Here is an 11,620-nt window from a genome sequence, read left to right as displayed (position 1 = left end):
TACCAAAAGGGTCACTCATGCCAGAGAGATCTTAATCAAAGAGCCAGATTAAGTATATCCATCAACTTATTTAATACGGTGAGAAAACAGAAAAAGAATCCTAAACCAGTTTGGTCATTGCCCAAGTCAACAAGAATCACAACAGATATTAGAATTCCTGGGTATCTGTCACCAAGTGGGCAACAGGACTCAGGAGGATTACTGGAAGAACAACTACCATAACCAAGGCAAAAGTATATCAATTTAAACTAATTTATTGATGGATTGATTATAAAAAGGCATTTGATTCATTACCAATAGTTGAATCATTAAATATTTGGGGAAAACTGGTGTCAGTAAAAACATTAGATGGTTTAGATTAAAAATACTGAAGCAGTAGTACATAGAATTGGTGGCTGGAAATGAAAAAATATAGACTTGTCAACATTAGGAAAGGCATCTAGTCTACTATCATTCATTATTACTCTTATTACTTGTCACTGCTATGATCCCACTTTTTGAAGAAAACAAATCTTGGCTACCAAACAGCAAAAAATGCTAACAAAACTTCATGTTTCCTTTATATGGATGCTCTAAAGTAGGGGTGTCAAACTCAAGGCCTGTGATGTAGTCGGATCTGGCCCACAGGGCCATCCTGGTCTACCCAGTGCAAAGAGGAAAGATCAGGGTAGTGTGACTTCGGCCTGGTCTACCTAATGCGAAGAGGAAACATGCCAGCAGTTTGGGGAGTGGCATCAAGCTGGCCATGCGCACCCAGTTGGCCATACCTACCCAGTCAGCCATGCCCGGCCGGCCCCCCCAAGGTCACCCATAGCCCTGATGTGGCCCTCAATGAGTTTGACATCCCTGATCTAAAACTTTATGGAAAATCAGAAACTGAAATCCAGTCATGGACAAATACCATAAGAATTTTTAGCACAGATAAAGCAGTGGAATTTGGCTGAGAGAAATGTACTACAGTCACAATAAATTGAGGTACAATTGCAAACAATAATGGAGTTGAAATGCCAAATGCACAGACTATCAGGAGCCATCAAGATGAAGCCTACAAGTATCTGGGCATTTTATAGTTGGATAACATCAAGCATTGATAAATTAAAAATGTAATTAGTAAAAGGTATCCAAATAGTGAGAACACTCTAGCCAACCAGATTCCCTTCGAACTGCAAGATGGGCATCATATAGATTTAATAAATAAATTAAATAATAATAAATAATAAAGTTGCTAAAGACAAAATTGAATGCTGGAAACACAATCAAAGCTACCAATATCTAGGCCACATTGGTGGAATTATTAACTGGATGCAAGCTCAGATGGTCAATTTGGATTGAAAAACAAGAGAATTGATGACTATTCACTATGCATTGCACCCTGCAGTGATATTGACGCATTATACCTGCCCCACAGAAATGAAATCAAACAAATGGTTGAAGAAATAAAACGTGCATTGGCTGGTTATGTAAAAGACAGCCAAGAACAAGCACTGATTCAAGTTAAAAAATTGAACGTACCAAATGTACAGGAAACAAAAAGTGAATATTGAAATAATGTTATAAAAACAGGAACAGAATGCTGGCAAGGAAAAGCATTACATAGTCAATTTCCACAAAAGATAGAAGGGAAGGTGGATAAGGTAAAGCTTGCCAATGGCTGACAATTGGAACATTAAAAAAAGAAACTGAAGACATCATTTTTGACTGCACAAGAACAAGTTATTCAAACTAATGCAATGAAGGCAATAACTGAAAAATCATCAGATGATTCAAAGTGCAGATTGTGCAAAGAAGCAGAAGAGATAGTAGATCATATATTTAGCTCATGCAAGAAGTTCACACAAGCTGATTATAAATAAAAACATAGCACAATCATCAAAATGTTCATCATCATGTGCCAGCAATTGAAAATTGTAGTAGGTTAAAATATTATAGGATTTCTGATTAGAGATTAATAGCCTTGGCTCAAACAGCCCAAATATAACTGTGGTTGAAAAGAAGAAAGTGTGGATTGATGTGGACAATACCAGGGGATAATAGAAGACAAACAATTGAAGATCTCAAAGTATCAAGATCTGAAAATCAGTGTTAAAACCACAAATCGCTCATTTTAATATTTAAAACATTTAAATATTTTAAAAAATATTTTAAAAAATAAGTGAGAACATATGATTGACACATAAATTCTATGGTAATATTTACAATTATTTATAAACATATTGCTACAGTAAAGGTTTCCCCTGTCCAGTCATGTCCAGCTCTAGGAGGATGTGCTCATCTCAGTTTTGTAGCCAAGAGAGCCAGCATTGTCCAAAGACATTTCTCTGGTCATGTGGCCAGCATGACTATACACCAAAGTGCACGGAAAATGTTACTTTCCCATCAAAGTGATACCTATTGATCTACTTGCATTTGCATGCTTTTAGAGTTAAAACTTTTTATTAGTTTATCGAAGTATAAAATAGAAAAAAAAACATGGAAAAGTAAGAGAAGAAGGGAAAAAGAGGGGGTATAGTGTAATGGGAGAAAAAAGGCAACAACTTCTGACTCTTTTTCACAGTCAAAGGTAACAACATTACAACTGCAACTTTTTGCTTTTACACAACAGTATATACAAGCCATTTCTATAACAATAAGCTATCTAGTTTACAAAAACATAATCAAAGTTTCATTTTTTCCTCTCTCCTTGCAAACACAAAATCTAGAAGCAATTTCAAGCTAGAGACAAAATTAAATATAATCTCTTATTTGGATAAAAGAAACATTTTAACCATCTCAGCTTCCCTTGCTGTGGGGAAATAATATATCATTCATCCTCATATTTTCAAATTTAGTCCATAATATTTTACCAACTTTAAGATACCTACGTGTACATACACACTCATTTTATATATACAAAACTAACTTAAAGCTTTCTAACAATACATATATCTTTTTTTTAAAAAAAAATCCATCCTAATTACTGTATTTTTTAGACTATAAGACATACCAGAGTATAAGATGCACTAAGATTTTGAAGAAGTAAACAAGAAAAAAAAAGTTTTTGCCCACCCTGGCCCCCAGCAGCACTCTGCAGGCCTCCCAAACCCTCTGCGAGTCCCATTTTTGTGAAAAACGTTTTTGCAAAAACAGGATGCGTAGAAGGTTTGGGAGGCCAAAAACCATATTTAAGTCACTCCCTCTGGCTTATCTTCATGGAATAGTCTTTTTCTTCTTGGAAGAGTCTATCAAGTGTCCTTTCCTAAAGAAGTTCTAGTTATATCCATTAAAAAAAGTCCCAAAGTTGTTCTATTAGACATTGTAAATTGGTCTGAAGCAAAAGTTCTGCGATTGAATTTTCCCTCACTGAAACAGCTATCATATTTTTTTTTCTTGAAGAATTCTCAGCCTTGTTAATGGCTAAGAAAGTCCCAAACTTGACCTCTTAAAAATTGTGAATTGACTTGATACACTTGTTTCAGTTGCACTGGGAGGGTTGTATGTACACTATCATCATAAGAAGAACTGAAGTCAGATTTATATCTGTTAGGTTTTTTGCATTATCCGATATTTGTAATGCTTTCAAACTACTAGGTAGGCAGGAGCTGAGGCAAGGAACGGGAGCTCACTCGGCAGCACAGCACTTGGATTTCGAACCTTTGCTGTCACCTTTCCAGCTGATAAGCTCAGCATCTTTAACCATTGAGCCATTGTGCCCCCAAATATATAGCTAAATGGTGCTGACATTAAAAGTAATACTGAAAGGATATTAAAATATAAATGCAAGTACATGACAGAAGTAGGCAACTCCTATCCCATGTTTAAGATTTTGATTCCTATCAGTCTGACCCATCTTAGCTAATAGTAAGGAAATGTTGGAATTGTAATTTAAAATCTGCAGGACATCAGGTTGCAGTCTATCACAATTATTGGTGCTGTCTCTACACAAGAGTATATAGAAAAAAGAAATGATAGCATTAGATAAATAGCTACTCATGTTTTGCATGATCTCCACACCGACCAGGCTGCTGGGAAAAGGGAGCACAGCAATGCTGAAACGGTAAAATACATGGATTGAAGTAAAGAATACAAAGAAAAAACTGACTATTTTTCTACATGGAAAAAAGAAAGAAAGAAAACAAGACAGATGTAATCAGTAGCTTTTTAGCATAAGTCAAATATTTTTTGCTGGGAAGTATTTTGTAAGAGAACTGCTCTGGAACACCCTTCTCCATTACAAAGTTACGGAGATCTCCATCTACTCTTATGTTGTCAGAAAAATATACAGCAAAAAACACATTATTCCCCCATTGCCAATCTCTGTTCTGGCCTCCTAAAAAATGGAGGAGCCTAGAAATGTTGTTTGCAAAACATGTTGAGTAAAATTCCAGTTCTGTTCCTTCCCTCCCACGTCCAGCATCAGCAGCCAGTGAGAAAACCTACACTGATGATGACAATGATAGAAGTCTTGCATGGAATCTGACCACATGTTTCTGGACATTCTGGCTGAGCTGGTCCTCAAGAGTACTGTTTTCCAGCCTTTCCTATTGGGATATAGTCAGATACTAATTACTATCTAGGCTTCTGTCTATTAGGATAGAATAGAATCTTGGGTACCGTCAGTGACATCCAACATTTACATGAAACCACTGAGAGAGGTCATTCAGAATTAAAGAATGAGGTCGGTTCAGTATTAAGACAATGCCTTTCTCTATTACTTCTTATCTTCTAATAATCCATGCTGTAAACATTCCTCCAATCTTGATAAAGCATGAGGTTACATTGCCATAGAAGGAGTATATTCACTGTTTGGAAATGTTCCTTGATCCCCAGCTGTCACTGGATTTGCCACTGACAACTATGGCAAGGAGTATGTTTGTACAATTTTGGCAACTGTGATCCTTCCCAAGCTGGTCAGACTTAGCAACAGCTGTCTGCAACTTGGTTATAAAGCTGTTTTGTCTATTTTCATGTGCCATATGTGGGGCTATCCTGGTTCATGTCCAAAAATGCTTTAACAAGCTGTTTGCCCAGGGTCAGGTTGGCCATCGGAGGTGTGGTCCACCCCGTCCTCCAGCTCCACCACACATGCGGAATGAGCCTCCCACGATGGTCAACCTGACCCTGGGTGAACCATCAAAGTGGATCCTGGGTGCTGCACTGCAATGGAGAAACAGGAAATGGAGCGGCCAGCATGAGGGAAAGAGGAGGAGCAGGGAGAAGAAAGAGGGAAAGGGGCCTCTTCCTTCCCTTGTGCCAGCCGCTCTGTTTCCCGTTTCTCCATTGCAGCGCAGCACTGTGCCGCAGAGCTTCCCCCACCCACCACCACCCAGATGCCCTCACTTCCCCCAAGCATTTCTTTGCCTACCTGATTTCCAGGTCCGTCACATTTCTCTGTCGCGTTTCCTGCTGTCGTGTGCTGGGAAACAAGTTTGTGGGATTTTAAAAAAATGTTCAGTCGCTGGAATTGATTGATTGAACTTTTTTTTTTTTAGTCCCACAAACCTTTGACAGCATGACAGCAATAAATACGACAGACCTGGAAATCGGGTTAGCACAGAAATGCTTGGGGAAAGCGAGGGTATCTAGGCACCAGGCACTGAAATGGGCCCATTCCTTTCCAGCAGTTGCCCAGGCCCACCAGAGGAAAGGCCGATACTTAAACACGGTGGCATTCCAGCTCTGGCTGGGAAGGGGCAGCTGGCATGGGCACTGCAGGCAGGACCCCCACTCACTTCAGCACCCTCCCTGACCCTCTGGTGCTCTGCCGACACTTTGGCCCTGGTCTGCCACCTTATGTGCAGGCTCCGCCCCGCCGTCTGTTGTAAAGTAAAACAGTTTTCACCTGAGTGACATGGTCGCTCCTCTCTTGGACTTTTGGGGAGGGGTTTCCCCCCACCTGGAATGAAAGCAAAGTCCCCTGGGAAGATTGTAAATGTCAATCACACGATCCTAGGAAACTAGTTGCAGTTTCCTGCAACTATATGCCGGTTTGCCAAGTGCCCAAACGTTGATAATGTGACTAGAGGCATGCTGCAATGATTGTGAGGTGCAAGGCCCAGTTGTATGTCGCTTTTTTCAGTGCTACCATAACTTTGAATGTTTGTTAAATGGGTTATAAGCCAAGGACTACCTTTATTAGCAAATCGCCCAAAATAATGAGAAGTTTCTGCAAGAGAAAAATCTAAAATATATTCACATGCTCCCTAAACCAATTTAAGCAAAAAGTTGCAATAATGAGCAGTGCGGTTTTCAGCTAAAGATGTGTGAAATGCTTACTTTCAGTCAGGGTCGCTCAGCTGAAATTGCTTTGAATGAGCATAGGTGTTTTAAGGCCTTCCACCGCAATCCCAGCTCAGGTAGCCTTGGCACATTAGCCTTTGGCTGCCAGGAATTTATCTGGTTCCTTTTACTTTATACTAAGGGCAGGCCAAGTGTTACCTGCTGCCACCCTATGCAGGACGCATGTACAATTTTGCTACCAGTCCACTATAAGGAATGCTCGCCTGACCTTATTGTGGTCTTCTCAATATGGCAGTAACTCCCATACTTGCTGTTACCTGATTTCTTTTTCTTTGCTGGAATCTGGATTTTCCAGACCAGTTCTGGAAGTCCTGGATCAGAAGAAATACATCTAGACTGTTCTGCTGACGAAATACAGAATGTCTATAGAGGTGGACGGTTTGGAAAAAAAAAACATTCTGAAAACAGTATTCTTCAGCATGCTCCAGATTATTTTGCTTGTGTTCAATGCTCCTTCAACCGGCCAGCTGAGTACTGAATGGTGCATGGGAAGCCTTTGCCCTAAAGTGACATAATTTTTGAGAGAAGCAACTTTTTTTAACAGTACCCATCAGCTGTCTGGCAGGCCACTGGGTGGGGCCTGTTCAGTGGCCCCAGGAGCTGTGACTAGCTTTCCCCATTGGTCAGAAAAAATGGTGACATGTGAGAGAGTCCTGGATTTCAGAAGATGGCATGTACCCACACCAGCCTAAAAGATTCATAGATGCCACTTGTCCCTATACCAGTGGCGGGTTGCCCCCGGTTCGGACCGGTTCTATAGAACTGGTAATAAAACTGGCGGGAGGCTCCACCCACTGACCCGAATGTCATCAAAAGTGATTTGTGCATGCACAATGCGAACCGGTAGTAAAGGTAAGTAGAACCCACCACTGCCCTATACCTATAGGCCTAAGTGTGGTTTGTCCTCACATCCCCCCAACAGATAGCAGACTGATGCCATGATAGCTATATTTGTAGGTAATACCCTCACACCACAGTGATCCCCAGCTGATCCTACCTGGCAGGTCTCTGATTACAAGAAATTGGATTTTGCAATTAGAAACCTGGCAGCTCAAGAATTAGCTTCCCTCCCACTTTCCTTGCCATTCCACACAATGTTGGCATCCATCTGAGAAGAATGTGAAGTGATATACTTTGCAATATTAGAATTAGAATTCTTTATTGGCCAAGTGTGATGAATACATAAGGAATTTGTCTCCGGTGCATAAACTTTCAGTATGCCTACAAGCAACAAGTGATAAATCATGATCATAATCATCATAAAATATGTTCATCATAAATCATAAGATACTCGGTGATAATCATACCAACATAAATCATACTAGGATATTAAATAAAATGATTAATATAAATCATAAAATACAAGATGAGAAGGATAATAGTAATAAAATCATACAAGGTAGTTTGACAGTTTGTGGGAAGTTGTTTAGCAGAGTGATGGCATGGGTTGAAAAACTATCATCTCTAGTTCATTTGGCGTGCAATGTCCTATAGCATCATCCTGAAGAAAGATGTTGATACAATTTATGTCCAGGGTGTAGGAGTTGGTAGATATTTTCACAGCCCTCTTTCTGGCTCATGCAGTATATAAGTCCTCTATAATGCATGAACCAGAAAGAGATCTGTGAAAATATCTACAGACCTCTCACACTCTCCTAAACAACTAATTTCTAATAATAATAATAATAATAATAATAATAATAATAATAATAATAATAATAATAATAATAATAATAATAATAATAATAATAATGTTTTAATTTGTATACCGCCCTTCTCCCGAAGGACTCAGGGCGGTGAACAGGCAGATAAAATACAAACATACACAATAGTTAAAACAACCCTTAAAAAACTGATTTAAATTTGCCCAAAAATTTAAAATAACAATACACCCCATAAAATTACAAAAATTTAAAAACCCATCAAATTCAATTAAAATTTAAAAGTAAAATCAAGCTAGTGCAGCCATACGAAATAAATAGGTTTTAAGTTCGCGGCGAAAGGTCCTAAGGTCAGGTAGTTGTCGAAGCCCGAGGGGAAGTTCGTTCCACAGGGTCGGAGCCCCCACAGAGAAGGCCCTCCCCCTGGGGGCCGCCAGTCGACACTGTTTGGCTGACGGCACCCTGAGGAGTCCCTCTCTGTGGGAATGCACCGGACGATGGGAGATAGAAGCCGGCAGTAGACGGTCCCGTAAGTAGCCCGGTCCTAAGCCATGGAGTGCTTTAAAGGTGGTAACCAATACCTTGAAGCGCACCCGGAAAACAACAGGTAGCCAGTGCAGTCTGCGCAGGATAGGTGTTACGTGGGAGCTCCGAACCCCTAGCAGTTAAAAAGGAAGAAACAGCTGCAATCACACATTGCTCCCAAAAGCACGAAGCTGAAGCCTGAAGATGACGAATGAGACTTCGTCGAAACGTTGCCAAGACACTTCCAATTTTACGCGGGAGAAAACCCGAATAACCAAAGACCTACATATATATATATATATATATAAATAAAATATTACAGTAAGTACCGAAACTCGTATTTTCAGGATAGATAGATATAAAACAGTAAGTACTGAAATGCAAGTAGCCTAAATTACAATGTCTAATGCTATTGTATCTGGGTAAAAAATCTGCTGCCCTATTCTTGCTCCACATCATCAACAAACTTATTTGGGTAAGGTAGGGCTACCATATCTGGATTTCAAAAATCTGGATGACCATTAGATGGTAGCATGAATACAATGGCCTTATTGAAGGAGACTTTGCATTTATGGCTAATGGTGTATTTGTTATCTCATTTAATTACTAGTGATTTAGGTTTGGGATTATTTTGTGTGACCTCAGCCTATGAGTCTATGAATAGTGATGATCCTATAAGTAGAATATCATTCTACAATACAGAAAGAGTAGATGGTCTCTCTCTGTCTCTGTCTCTTTCTCTCCCTCCCTCCCTCCCTCTCTCTCCAAGCCAGATTTTGAATTTGAATTTTAGAACATCACATAATTTATAATCCAGAAGGGTCCTTAATTGAAATATCTGGATTCAATGAATGAAGTAAATATATTTTATGCTGGAATAAAAACCAATAAAACAAAACAGGTACTTACATTTTATAATGAATTCTGAATATACTGTTTGTTATTAATTCTGTAGTACAGCATTCTTCCCTCACTTGATTGTTAAAAATGAACATAACTTTTCCTGGAAAACAATTAAAATTACCTTTTTATTTAGTCCTCTGGTTGGCCTGGAAATCTGTTACTTTAGGAAGTTAAAACGCAATCCACTTGAAATGTGCTTTGTTGTCATTTGCACCAATATGAAAGACCTTTTCCTAGGGAAGAGGCCTTTTCTGATTCTGCTCTGCCCTCTAGTGAGTTTGATTATTATTAGGAATGCCAAGACAGCTGATATTTCTGGTGTTTCCAATCGTAATTTCCAATTATGCATATTAGAGTTTTATATTACTGCAGATTCTGTTTCAATACCATTATTACATTCTGATGGATCAGAGAAGGAATAATAGGAACAGCAGAGGAAGAGGAGGAAAGAGTATACAGTATATGGTTTATATCAGGGCTCTCCAACCTTGGCAACTTTAATCCTGGCGGACTTCAACTCCCAGAATTCTGGGAGTTGGAGTCCGCCAGGCTTAAAGTTGTCAAGGTTGGAGACCCCTGGTTTATATAAACGGTCTACCTCTATAGAACTTCTCATCATCCTCTAGCCAAATTTCAGTTCTAAATTAATGGCTATTTAAGTATGACAGTCTTCAGACATGAATTACTTCTCGGTTTGATATGTTTAAAATAATTCTGCTTCTTGTGGGTATCACCCTTTTAATTTATTATTTCCTGTTGGCAACTCCCTGTAGACATGCTCTATAATTAATAACCTTCTTTTTGAAAGCAAAGTAATTGCTTCATTTATGTTATTCTTTCAGTTGTGGCTTTGTGGGGGGGAAAAAAACCCTTAATGAGTAATTTCTGTGATTTGAAAAGGAAAAAGGTAATTAAAACATCCGGTGACAGAGAATAGAAAATGGGTAATGAAAAACCCCATACAGTAATGCAGGGAAGTAAGCTTGTGTAATAATACATCTACACTTTTTGAAAGTCCCTTATTACTACAATTGTATTGAACCATTTTAGCTTGGGAGGATTGGCCCTTTCAGTCTGAAAGTAGATACCTTTACTAATAAGCAATTATCTCTGTGCTATTCAGCTTCAGATAAGTAAAGGTATATCATTAAAAAAATCCCTGGGAAAATTCAGAGGCTGAGAATCAATAGAATTTCACAGAGAAATTAGGAATGGGACAGTAGGGTTCAGAGGAACATCTAGGAGTTTTGCTACAGGGACCAGTTCTGCTGTTTCCATACTCAGTGGTTTTATAGGGTTGGTTAGCTAGTTTTAGTCAGAGAAACATCATTTTGCTGGGGAAAAAAACCCCTTCATTTTGTTTGTAAATGTCTGTTTTCTATCTAAAATTCCTGGAAGACTAAGTAATAGCCTTATCAAGGAACTCATGCCTGGCCAGCAGCTGATTTAGGGCTAACTTCCCTTTTTCTGTTGCAGATAAATTAGCTAGAAAGCTTTCTATGTCTAATTACTAGCTTAATCAGTTAAGGACAGAAGGGTGAGGACTATAATATGTTAGTAAATGAGCCCACCTTCTGGGAGGGACATTCTCTAGCAGGAGTGTGACTTCTTTAGTGCTTGTGGCCTGTTGCTTGTTAAAGATCACAAGTCTTTGTTTTCCAAAAGTGTATAAAAGCAAAAGTGTATAATTTGTGTTTTGGAGGCTCTCTATTTGTGATTTAGTCCTACAGAACAAAGAGGTTGCAATTTCCCACTTTGTGCGATAATTGGCTACTTCGCACCAAGAAAAAAACAAATCTAGTATTTGGCTGGACCCATCCATAGATCGGCTAATAATTTCATCCTTACTACCTATGTATTGTGCACATGTAAGGAATTCTAATCACAGGTAAGCACAGGTAGTCCTTAATTTAAAACAGTTCATTGAGTGACTGCTCAACGTTACGACATCACTGAAAAAAATGACATGACCATTTTTCATACTTATGACCATTGCAGCAGCCCCATTGTCACATGATCAAAATTCAGAAGCATGGCAACTGATTCATATTTATGATGGTTGTAGTGTCCCGGGGTCATGTGATCACCTTTTGCGGCCTTCTGACAAGCAAATGGGGAAGCCAGATTCACTTAACAGCCGTGTTACTAGCTTAACAATTGCAACAATCACTGAACAACTGTCTCGCTTAGCAACAGAAATTTTGGCCTCAATTGTCATAAGTTGAGGACCATTTGAAAGTCATGTAATCATAGTC

The sequence above is a fragment of the Ahaetulla prasina genome, chromosome 3, assembly GCF_028640845.1.
Source record: "Ahaetulla prasina isolate Xishuangbanna chromosome 3, ASM2864084v1, whole genome shotgun sequence".
In the NCBI taxonomy this organism is placed as follows: Eukaryota; Metazoa; Chordata; class Lepidosauria; order Squamata; family Colubridae; genus Ahaetulla; species Ahaetulla prasina.
This window is presented reverse-complemented; position numbering follows the sequence as displayed.